Raw genomic sequence first — 12,309 nt, 5'->3', positions numbered from 1 at the left:
CGTCCCAATCTTCATTTTGATCTTTGTAAAACTGAATCATAATCAGTGCTTTTTACTTCCTGGTTTGCTGTCTATGAGAATTCTTCACTCTGATTGGTTGCTTGATGACTTCACTGTTCCTAGATTCCAAAGATTCCCTATGAATGGCGCCAGAACAAAACTAACATTGTAATAGGGGGAATCGATGCCAGACATTCTGCTAAATCTTTGTGGGCAGCTTTTTTCAGGTCATCAGTGAGCACTGTCCCTTCGCTGCTTAATGCAAAATCCTCACCATAATATCAATGCAAGTTCTTTCATGGCACTTGCCTGCCACTTCAGTACACTGTTATGACCAGGTGAGAAGGAGTCTAAGGGTTCCCTCTCAGCCTTTGGTTTAACCGTAACAGGGTTTAATTTTAGAAACACCGTGTTTTTAGCTCCCCCTCAGTGAATCCTTGTTCACTACTCCATTGTAAGGCAAAGAAATCAGACAGGTTTCCTTAGATTTAAACAAGAAAGGTGGAAGTTTATTAATCTTAAACTCTAATCCAGTTAACGACTACAAATATGCAACGTGACCACGCTAGCATGCATACGCAATAAACACACACGCAGATAGAGACATAAAAGTAGAAAAGAATAAAAGGGAAAAGTTTGAGGAAATATCGGGATTATAATGACAGTCCTTTGAGTTCAATGTTGAGTCTTTGGCTGCTGGTAGGTCCTGCTGTTCATTGGGGCCCAGTTCATGCTTCAACTTGTTTCGATGTCAGAGTCTTTTCTCTCTTGAGGTTTATGTGTCTTCCATGGGTCCGGTGGCTTGGGAGAAAGCAAGAGAGAGACAGCCAGGAGAGAGGCTTCCTTGTTCCAGCTTCAGTTGCAAACTGCCTTCTGTTGCTTTCTATGTGGCACAATTCAAAACTCCATGTTGGCCAGCAGGTTAATCATGTGACTAACTGGCTTAACCACTCCTGCGTTTGTGGATTTCAAAGCTCTCAGTGGGGGGGTGTAGTGCTGCCTCTTACTGACGAGATGTGGATCACCATTGCCCAGACCAATCTCTGTTACTTGAATCAGTGAGCAATTCTTTTGTCTCTCCGAGCACCGTCTCTTAGTATGCAAATGTCCTTCCAGCCCAAACGTCTGGTGATCTCTTTAACAAGTCATTTCTCCACTCCAGCAACAGTTTACAATCAATGTTCATTCTTGGCAGGTGGGGGTCTGCATGACAACACCTATGACCCTGATGAGAACAGAGTGCAGGAGTGATGTGATGCTCCGGTAGCCTCTGTCAATGCTTGCCCCAAAGCCAAGATGACAGTAGCCTGAACTTGCATGGCAGCAGTGTGAGCTACACTTCCAATAATCAGGCAGCTGATGTACCTTGTTTCTTCCAGCATACCAGGGGTTCAGCGGTTTGTGCTCGTGCTAAGGAAATTCCTGGCCTGGAAGTTCCTTCTGCGAACTACACCCATAGCATACTGTGTTTGGCCAGGTGGAGAAGGTCAGGTTCCAACATATCCAGGTCGTGACACAATTCGTGCATCTTCCACAGATGTTTAGGCATTTTCCTAAGTAACCATCCAAATTCTGGTAATTGACTGCAGGTCAATCAGAATCTGGACAAGGTTAACATTTTAAAATAACCCTGCACTACAACAGAGTTTTTGGTTCTATCTTTGTTTCTCTGTCCATTTCTGTTTTTTTTTCTTTAAACAGCCTCTGCCAATAACTTAATTGGAGAAATAGTCTTGAAAGTATTGCTGGTAGCGCGAGTGAACTGAATGATCATCAGCATGGATGAGTGCAGAATACTTCTGTGGTTCTTTCCGTTTAACACTGTGTGATAATTCTGTTCTCTTTTGCTACCTGTCCAAGTAATTCCTGCACAGTTTCCCCAATTAATATCATCAGTATTCACTGTTTAAATGCAAATTAGAAAAATATAGAACACAAGGATAAAAAGACACACATAATTCTTTCAAACTATTTAAAAAGATGCACTGATACTGGGAAACTTTCAAAAACGCTTTAATTAATTGTATTTTTAAAATCTTACTTATAATTCTAAAAAATTGAAACTGCTACCTTCAAAGACACAACATCACTCTGTTGAATGGGCTGGAATGCTGGGTGCTGAAGCGGGGACCTGGATTTTAGCTCAGAGGTGCGTTCCATGTGTGCGAGCTGTTTTGAGGTCAGGAAACCTGGAAGTACGGGTTTCCCAAATGCCCAGCAGTTAATGCAGACTGTCTTTAAACTTTTATCTGTAGATTTCCTGCCCACAGCCAGCCTGATTGACAGGTTGGAGGTCTTTCGGATGGGAACTCCAACAGCTCAAGGCTGCAGCCGAGCTGGCCTGGAGGCAGGTAGGTCTAGTGAAATTGAATAATAGGCATAGAAGAAGCATATTTATAAATATGTAATTGAATGAAATAGTGAAGATGTATCAGGTTATCCATCCCAGTTACATCTGTTCTTTTGAGAATGCTGGCCTGAATGACAGAGTGATTTTTTTTCAACATAACAACAGAATGTTCCACACATAGAACTCCCACATTGCAGGAATTGTGGAATGAACAAGCATTATTGTGATTAAATATTGATACTGAATTCAGGAGTTTTTTTAGAGCTCACCAAGCTGAGGAATATTAGTGTTAGGGAATGGAACTCTTCCCATTTCAATTGCAAAGTGACAACATCAAGCACTCCCTGGTCAGATATAGCACAGCCAGATACAAAGTAAAGGACCCTCTGCTCTACCCCAATATCATTCCTCAGCTGCACATACAGAAGAGCTCCTCCTTGCTGCACTGCTTTTAATCCTGCAGATCACCCATCCAATTCAGTGGTGGCTCTCTCATTTCTGGGTTAGAAGGTTTGGGTTCAAGCCCCACTCCAGACACTTGTGTACATAATCTAGGCTGATAATTCAGTGCAGGACTGAGAGTGCGCTATATAGTTGGAGGTGCTATCTTTGAGATGAATTGTTAAAACCAATGCCCAGTCTGCCCTCTCAGTTAGAATCATAGAATCATAGAAAGGTTACAGCACAGAAGGAAGCAATTCGGCCCATCATGTCTGTGCCAGCTCTCTGCAAGAGCACCTCACTTAGTCCCATGCCCACCTTCTCCCCGTCGCCCTGCAAATCTTTTCTCTGCCGATAATTTTCCAGTTCTCTTTTGAAGGCCTCAATTGAATCTGCCTCCACCACGCTCTCAGGCAGTGCATTCCAGATCCCAACCATTCACTGAGTAAAAATGTTTTTCCTCATGCCGCTGTTGCTTTTTTTTCCAATCACCTTAAATCGGTGCTCTTTGGTTCTGGATCCTTCAGCCAATGGGAACAGTTTCTCTCTATCTACTCTGTCCAGACTCCTTATGATTTTGAACACCTCTATCAAATCTCTTAATCTTCTCCAAGGAAAACACACCCAGCTTTTCCAACCTCGCCACGTAACTGAAGCTCCTCATCCTGGAACCATTCTCATGAATCTTTTCAGCACCCTCTCTAATGCCTTAACATCCTTCCAAAAGTGTGGTGCCCGGAATTGGACACAATACTCCAGTTGAGGCCGAACCAGTGTTTTATACAGTTTAAGCATAACTTCCTTGTTTTTGTACTCTATGCCCCTATTTATATAGCCCAGTATCCCATATGCTTTATTAACAGCTTTCTCAACCTACTCTGCAAACTTCAATGATTTGTGCACATATACCCCCAGGTCCCTCTACTCCTGTACCCGTTTAGAATTGTATACTTTACTTTATATTGCCTCTTCCCACCAAAATGAATAACTTCACACTTTTCTGCATGAAATTACATCTGCCATTTGTCCGCCCATTCCACTAGCCTGTTTATGTTCTCTTGAAGTTTATCACTATCCTCCTCACAGTTCACAATACTTCCAAGTTCTGTGTCATCCGCAAATTTTGAAACTGTGCCCTCTACGCCTAAGTCCAAATCATTAATATATATCAAGAAAAGCAGGAGTCCCAACACTGACCCCTGTGAAACCCACTATACAGCTTCCTACAGTACAAAAAAACAACCGTTCACCACTACTCTCAGTTTCCTGTCACTCAGTTAATTTCATATCCATGTTGCTACTGTCCCATTTATACCATGGGCTCTAACTTTGCTGACAAGCCTATTAGGTGGTACTCTATCCGATGCCATTTGGAAGTCCATATACACCACACCAACCGCATGACCCTCATCAACCCTCTCTGTTAGCTCAAAAAACTAAAGCAAGTTAGTTAAACATGATTTGCCTTTAATAGAGTCACGCTGGATTTCCTTAATTAATTCATATTTGTCCAAGTGACAATTAATTTTTATCCCAAATTATCTTTTCTAAAAGTTTCCCACCACTGTGGTTAAACTGACTGGTCTGCAGTTGCTGGGCTTGTCCTTTCACTATTTTTCGAACAAGGGTGTACAATTTGCAACTCTCCAGTCCTCTGGCACCACACCTGAATCTAAGGAGGATTGGAAGATTATGGCCAGTGCCTCCGCAAATTCCACCTTTACTTCCCTCAGTATCATTGGATGCATCTCATCCAGTCTTGGTGACTTCTCAACTTTAAGTACAGCTAGCCTATCTAATACCTCCACTTTGTCAATTATTAGCACATCCAGTGTCTCAACAACCTCCTCTTTCACTGTGACTGCGGCAGCATCTTCTTTCTTGGTAAAGACAGACACAAAGTTCATCAGCCATGCCCCCTGCTTCCATGCGTAAATCCCCTTTTAGGTCCCTAATTGGCCCCACTCCTCCTTTAACCACCCTTTTACTATTTATGTGCCTATAGAAGACCTTTAGATTCCCTTTTATGTTAGTCGCAGTCTCTTATCATACTCTATCTTTGCTTCCCTCATTTGTTTTTTTGTTTTTCCCTCTGAACCTTCTATATTCAGCCTGGTTCTCAATTGTGCCATCCATCTGATACTTGTCATTTGCACCTTTTTCAGCTTGATCTTACTCTCCTTCCTTTTCGTCATCCAGGGAGATCTGGATCTGTTTGCCATTCCTTTCCACCTTGTGGGAATGTACCTTGACTGTACCCGAGCTATCTCCTCCATTGTTCAGTTACAATTTTTCCTGCCAATCTTTAATTCTAATTTACTTGGGCCAGAACTGTTCTCACACCATTGAAGTTGGCCCTCCCCCCATTAATTATCTTTACTCTAGATTGCTCCTTGACCTTTTCCAGAGCTAACCTAAAGCTTATGATATTATGATCACTGTCCCTTAAATGTTCCCCCACTGTCACTTGATTCACTTGACCCACCTCATTCCCCAGAACCAGATCCAGCAATGCCTCCTCCCTCGTTGGACAGACAACATACTCATCAAGGAAGTTCTCCTGAACACACTGTAGAAACTCTTGCCCTTCTCTGCCTTTTACACTATTACTATCCCAGTCTATATTAGGATAATTAAAGTCCCCATTATAACTACTCTATAATTCTTGGCCCTCTCTGTAATTTCCTTGCAAATTTGTTCCTCTATATCCTTCCCACTAGTTGGCGGCCTATAGAATACCCCCAACAATGTAATGGTATCTCTGTTGTTTCTTGGCTCTAACCAAATAGATTCTGTCCTTGACCCCTCTAGGACATACTCTCCAGCACTGTAATGTTCTTCTTAATCAATACAGATATCCCTCCTTCCTTCCCTATCTTTCCTGAACACCTTTTATATAGGAACATTTAGTATCCAGTTCTGACCGTTTTTCAGCCAGGTTTCTGTTATTGTCATAACCTTATAATTCCACATGGCTATCTGCGCCTGCAGCTCACCAATCTTATTTACCACACTCCGCACATTCATATACACGCACAATAAACCTAATTTATACCTTATTACATTCTCTCTTACACTGACTCCACCTAATGCCTTTATATTTCTTACTCTAGTGCTATTTGTCTCTCCCGATTCTCTGTGAACCTTGGTTTTCCTCTCTAAATTTACCTCCTGGTTCCCACACCCCTGCCAAGTTAGTTTAAACCCTTCCCAGTAGCATTTGAAAATTACCCCTCAAGGATATTGGTCCTGACTCTGTTCAGGTGTAACATGTCCAGCCTGTACAGGTTGCAACTGCCCCAGAACTGATCCCATTGTCCCAGGAATCTGAAACCTTCCCTCCTGCACCATCTCTCCAGCCACCCATTCACCTGCTTTATCTTCCTATTTCTATAGTCACGCACATGGTACTGGAAGTAATCCAGAGATGACAATCTTTGAGATCCTGCTTGATAGATTCTTTCCTTGCTCCCTAAACTCTGCCTACAGGACCTCATCCCTCTCTCTAACTGCGTCGTTGGACCAATATGGACCATGACTGCTGGCTGCTCACCCTCTGCCTTCAGACAGCCTCCACAACTGTCCTGTTACATACTTGACCCTGGCACCAGGGAGGCAACATACCATCCTGGATTCACGTCTGTGGCCAGAGAAATGCTTGTCTGTTCCCCTAACTATAGAATTCCTACCACTATTGCTTTCCCAATCTTCGTCCTGCTCTCCTGTACAGGTGAGCCGGCCGTGGTTCTATCCTGCTGGTACTATTTAACCTAAAAAGTAGTAAAAGGACAGCAAAGTGCATTGGCACATTATGTTGCATTACAGAGTGATAGGTTACCAATTCAGTCCGATAAGATAGGTACCTGATACTGGCTTTATGGTGATAGAAAGTTGCCAAACAGTTGCTAGATGTATCTCTTCAAAGTGAAGTGGGGTGGGGGGGGGGGGGGAGGTGGTGGAGGTGGGGGTGATGCTGGCATCACAGGATGAGCCAGAGTGGATTTTAGTCAGGTACCTACCAGCAGCTGCTTACAGCCGAGCATTGGCAGAAATCTGGCCACAGGTCACTCGCCCACACTTCCACTAGCAACTGTGAATGGAGTATGGGAAACCTAAAATACAAGGAGAAAATAATGCTGTAAAGAAGGAAGTTATAGAGGTACTTTCATTTTTGAAGTGTTTCAATACTGTGAAGTCCACCCAGTAAATTATAAGTCTATTTACTCTTTATTGTATACTTAGACCAATCTTACCCACTGATCAGGGTATGGTAACCAGCAGCTGTGCCCATAAAATAACATTTTATTTCTATGTAAAAAGGCCTTTGGATCCAGTTCTGTTTATACTCTGTGGTCTGGTTCTTGTGGTGACTGCCTTCCTGTACTTTGTAAATTAAATACTAGCAGATGTGTTTTGTGAGCATGTGGCACAAAATAAAATAAACCCGAGGATTTCATACTGTTCCACTAAAATACGTTTGTTTTTCTGTCTACTAAGCAATCACACGTGGAGCTTCGAGATTCCCCGGTCAACAATTGGCCCCTGCAAGTGCTTTGATTATGTTTGAAATCAAAGGGAAGAAGGTCTAATCCAAATAAAACAGGTCATCATTTGTATTATGATCAATGAAGCATGCTCAACCTGTCATGCAAATTAGTTAAATTATACTTCCCTTTTCAAATCTTTTAAACACACAACTGAGTAGATATACAAAGAACTTAAAAGAAGGAATAAAGAAGCTGAGGAAGAGGAAAGTGATTTTTTTTATGTTATTATTTTTGTATGAAAAATCATTGCTAGCAAACTGTTAGCGTTGAACACATTTCCAGTGCTGGATACATTAAAGAAATAATTTTATTCTAAACTTATTCTGAATCATTGTCCTGAACTATTTGTATTATAGTCCATCCCTGTTATGAAAAATCTAATTTCCAAGAAGAAAGTTTCTGCTTATATCAGGAGTTGCTCCACTTTTGAGTACTGTGTGCAGTTTCTGGCTGCCTAACTATTGGAAAAATGTTATTATCATTGAGAGGAAATGGGGATGAGCAACGATGATGATTCTGGGTAGCAAGAAGTTAAGTTATGAGAAGAGGTTAAGAAAGTAAGACTTTCTTTGGAAAACAGGAGATTTTGAGTTGATTTAATGGGCGTTTTTTAAGAAGGAAGTAGCAAAGTTAATTTATGGCAAAGAGATTAAATACCAGTAAACATAAAAATAAACTATTTAAGAGTAGGAAGAGAAATGAAGAGGTATGAAGAAAAATTAAAAATGTTTTCACACAAAAATTAGAGATGACGAATAATCAGAGAAGACCATAGAGGCAAACAGTATACATGGGTTTAAGAGACAATTATAGGTCTTTGTGGAGAGAGTATGATTTACCTAAAAAGGTGGAAAGGAGGGGATAAATCTATCATAAAGGGTCTGATTGGCTTTTCTTCTTCCAACATAGCAACAGTGATTGCTCTTCAACACGCATTCCATTGGTTGTGAAGCACTTTAGGGTGTCCTGAGGTCATGATAAGGCACTATATGTTCTTTCTATTTCTTCCCTTTCCCTAAATTCCCTAATCAGACTCATTAACAAAGAACAAGTTGGCTCACTTCTGTTTGTTGAATGGCTTAGATGGCAGAGTTTACATCTAACTTTCCAGAAAGCTTAAGACACTGGAGTCAACCTCAATAAATACAGCATACTTTTGCTTCCATTAATAGCAACCTCGTTGCAGATATCAGGGCGATATCAGGTTCACAGAGTAGTGGCAAATTTCCACAAAAATGTAGCAATCACCAAAAACCCCATCAAAAGCCACACAAGATCATTATCACTTGGATCTATCATGAAAACACAGCAAACATTAAATAATTAATAGTCAGAGGATCTTAAATTTCCTGTCCTTGTGTTCTCATCAGGAATATTTTTTCAATTTGAATGAATAGGGGAAACCCATGAAGGGAAGTTTAGTTAAACAAAGACTACTTTATACAACAATGTTAACTAGCAAACCATTAAACACACTGGTAAAAATGCAAGAGTTTGTGCATATGGATCTAAAGATCAAAAACATGCTTGTAAATATATGTTCAATTTCTTTGGCAAAGCAATTTTGAGTATAGCTGCCATTTATGTTTTAAAGCTCCACAAATAGCACTATAAGCTGCTGACATTTATTATTACTTTCTGATGGAAATTTTCCTTCATTTGCCACGTTCTAGGAAATAAAAGTACGAACATATGAATTAGGAGCAGCAGTAGGCCACTCGAGCCTGCTCCGTCATTCAGTAAGTGCATGGCTAAACTGATTACTCCACATTACCACCTATCCCTGATAACCTTTCACCCCCTTGCTTATCAAGAATCTATCTACCTCTGCCTTCAAAATATTCAAAGGCTCTGCTTCCACTGCCTTTTGAGGAAGAGAGTTCCAAAGCCTTATGACCTCTGAGAGAAAAAATTTCTCCTCATCTCTGTCTTAAATGGGCGACCCCTTATTTTTAAATAGTGACCCCGAGTTCTAGATTCTCCCACAAAGGGATGCATCCTTTCCACATCCAGCCTGTCAAGACCCCTCAGGATCTTATATGTTTCAATCAAGTCATCACTTACTCTTCTAAATTCCAACTGATACAAGCCTAGGCTGTCTAATCTTTCCTCATAAGACAGCCCGCCCATTCCAGGTATTAGTCTAGTAAACCTTCTCTGAACTGCCTCCAACACATTTACATCATTCCTTAAGTAAGGAGACCAATACTGTACACAGTACTCCAGATGTGGTCTCATGTGCCCCAGCACTGATCCCTGTGGCACACCACTTGTTACATCTTGCCACCAGAAAATGACCCATATATGCCTTCTATCTGTTTCTTGTTAGCTAGCCAATCTTCTATCCATGCCAATATGTTACCCCCTACACCATGAGCTTTTAAGGTAAGTAAACTGTAATTATTGAGGTTGACTCCAGTGCCTTAAGATACCAGAGCACTTGTTGGCACCCAAGATGCACCACAATGATAAGTTCTCACCTCCCATACCACAACGGGGAGGTGCGAATTGGAAACCAGCAGTTTTCCCACAAAGACAGCTGGATTTTATAAGCTTGCCACCCGCCCGCGGGGGCCACACACCAAAGAGCCTCCATGATTCCAAGTGCGGCAGCTCATATAAATAGCCGGGGCAGGCCCTCCCCCCCCACCCCAATCACATGGAGGGGGTGGTCTTTCCGTCACCGGCAATGGTATCAGCTATTTGTGTGCATGCGCTGACGCCATTTTTAAAGGGCATGTTAGCTCTCCCAGCTAATTTAAATATTTAAAGATAGAATGAATTAAATTAAGTAAAAACATTTATTTTGCCCCTCTCCCACCCCCCATAACAATTAAATTAATTATTTGCCCTTTCCCCCCAAAAAACACTTACATTTACCATCTGACCTTCACACTCCCCCCCCCCCCCCCACCCCAAACTGCTTAGACTTTAAACTATAACCCTTCCCACCATCCCCTACACCCATGGCGTTAATTTGACTCCCCTGCAATCATAGACTTACCTCGTCCCCATCAGTGTTGCGCCTCGTTTCCCTGAACGGTGATCCGAAGGTGCAGGAATGCCAGCCACAAGGTTGAAGATCACATCGGGACATCAGGAGGCGACGTAAGTTTATTTAAATGAATTATTTTAATTGATTTATATATTCAAATTGTGGTCCCATTGCCCAGTGCCCGGGAGGTCGCCATGGTGCTGCGCCACAGGCAGGAGGATCGGGCCAGGCCCTGCCTGTGTTGAGGTCCTTGGCGGGCCTCATCCGGCGCCATCTTCAGGCCTGCCCGCCACAGATTCTGAAGTCGATGGCTCCTTAAAATCCAGCCTTCTGAGATAGAAAATATGAAAAGTCAGCCTGAAGGTTAAAAAGTAGCTGGTTATAGCTGGCATTAGAAGAGACCTAAAGCTAGGTTGCCTTCTGGTCTTCTCAGTTGGGATAGTCTGTATGATATGGTAAAGACTCAGAAATAGAAATGAAAAATTAATGATTAAAGGGGCACATGGTAACAGCTCAAGCTCAGTCATGCCACCAAACCTGGATGTATCAAAGCATTACTCAGCATGATGTGATCAGAATGTACAATGGTTTCTTGTAAAGGGTGAAAACATACAAGAAATAAAATTAAACGTTTCATTCTAGTGGATATATGATTTGAATCATCCGAAGCAAGGTAGATTGTGCAAAGTTACTTTATGTATTTAATAAAGATTTTAGTGTTAGGTGTTATGCTACCAATGTTGCAGTCACAACAACAGTAAATAGATGTACCAAAAAATAGATTATATTTTAGTAAGCCTCAGAATTCTTCAACTTCTCTGATGGATGAACCACTATCTACAAGAAAAGTTATGTTTTAATGGTAGTTACACTTGGTTTTCTTATCCTTTTTAGATACTACAGATTCATGTTTAGCATGGAGAATAAAGGGATAAATAAGGAAAAGGTAGCATTTCTAAAGCTGGTCTTGGAATCAGAACATTAGTCTCATCACAGATATAGATGTTCCAATCTCAATCTTGAATAATATCCATATTTGTGGTTGCATAATTTACCAAAAAAATGAAGCAATAATGAAAGTGGGCAAGGTAAGGAAAAAGCGGTTAAATGCACTTTTTATGATGAGTCCAAAGAGATACTTTGGCAACATTTTTGAAGATGTCAGTGGATTGCTTTCCTGATCAAAGAGGATCATTGTGGTCACAGGGAGATCGAACCCTGGGAGGGGTGGAAAGCAAAGAGATATAACATCAAACAGAAAAAGATGGGACCATTTATAGCATTAAAGCAAGTGAAATATTTCCAGCTGATTATTTGTTACCTCGAAGTAAGTTCACTTATCTAAAATTGCTGGGGCTTAGTTCCATTATTCATTTGTTAACCCTGGTTTCATTTTGATCCAATGACAATTTACTCAGTATAATAAATAAATAGTCTAAAGCGGCAACAAGACTGATCCTTGGTTTCAGTTGGAAGACAGCTATGAGAAATATCTTGACAAGCAAGGATTCTTTCACCTCAAAAACAGACATCTCAGAGGGAACCATGGCTTTCAAACATGACAGGGCAGCAAAACTGAAAGGAACATGTTTATGATTATGAAGGATAAATTTAGGACAGATATCAGGAAATGTGGCCTTGAAGATTTTTGCAGCAGTGGGTAGGGGGTTGGGTTTGGGTTCAGGCCGTGGAGGTGTGATTAAAGCCCAAAAATCTAATCATCTCCCCTTGACATTTAATGGCATTACCATCGCTGAATCCCCCACTATCAACATCCTAGGGGCTACCATTGACCAGAAACAGAACTGGAGTAGCCATATAAATACTGTGGCTACAAGAGCAGATCAGAGGCTCGGAATCCTGCGGCGAGTAACTCAACTCCTGTTTCCCCAAAGCCTGTCCACCATCTACAAGTCACAAGTCAGGAGTGTGATGGAATACGTTCCACTTGCCTGGATGGGTGCAGCTCCAACAAC

General features: G+C 41.4%; 1 long non-coding RNA gene across 10 annotated transcripts in view; it reads left to right on the top strand.

Moving 5' to 3' along the window:
* LOC137376478 (uncharacterized) overlaps nucleotides 1-12,309 on the top strand; it is a 193,514-nt gene that overhangs the window by 111,982 nt on the left and 69,223 nt on the right. For 4 of the 10 annotated variants that reach the window (XR_010976232.1, XR_010976230.1, XR_010976228.1 and 1 more), the window contains exons 3-6: nucleotides 2,256-2,351; nucleotides 7,289-7,394; nucleotides 9,012-9,077; nucleotides 10,337-10,446. The exons of 4 other annotated variants lie outside the window; for them this stretch is intronic. This is a non-coding gene — a long non-coding RNA (uncharacterized lncRNA). The remainder of the gene's footprint in view (nucleotides 1-2,255; nucleotides 2,352-7,288; nucleotides 7,395-9,011; nucleotides 9,078-10,336; nucleotides 10,447-12,309) is intronic. 2 more of the 10 variants (XR_010976227.1, XR_010976231.1) reach the window with 2 other exon arrangements.

Source organism: Heterodontus francisci, chromosome 13 (assembly GCF_036365525.1).
Source record: "Heterodontus francisci isolate sHetFra1 chromosome 13, sHetFra1.hap1, whole genome shotgun sequence".
NCBI classification, from domain to species: Eukaryota; Metazoa; Chordata; class Chondrichthyes; order Heterodontiformes; family Heterodontidae; genus Heterodontus; species Heterodontus francisci.
The sequence above is the reverse complement of the archived record's forward strand: the minus strand, read 5'-3'. Positions and strand labels throughout refer to the sequence as shown.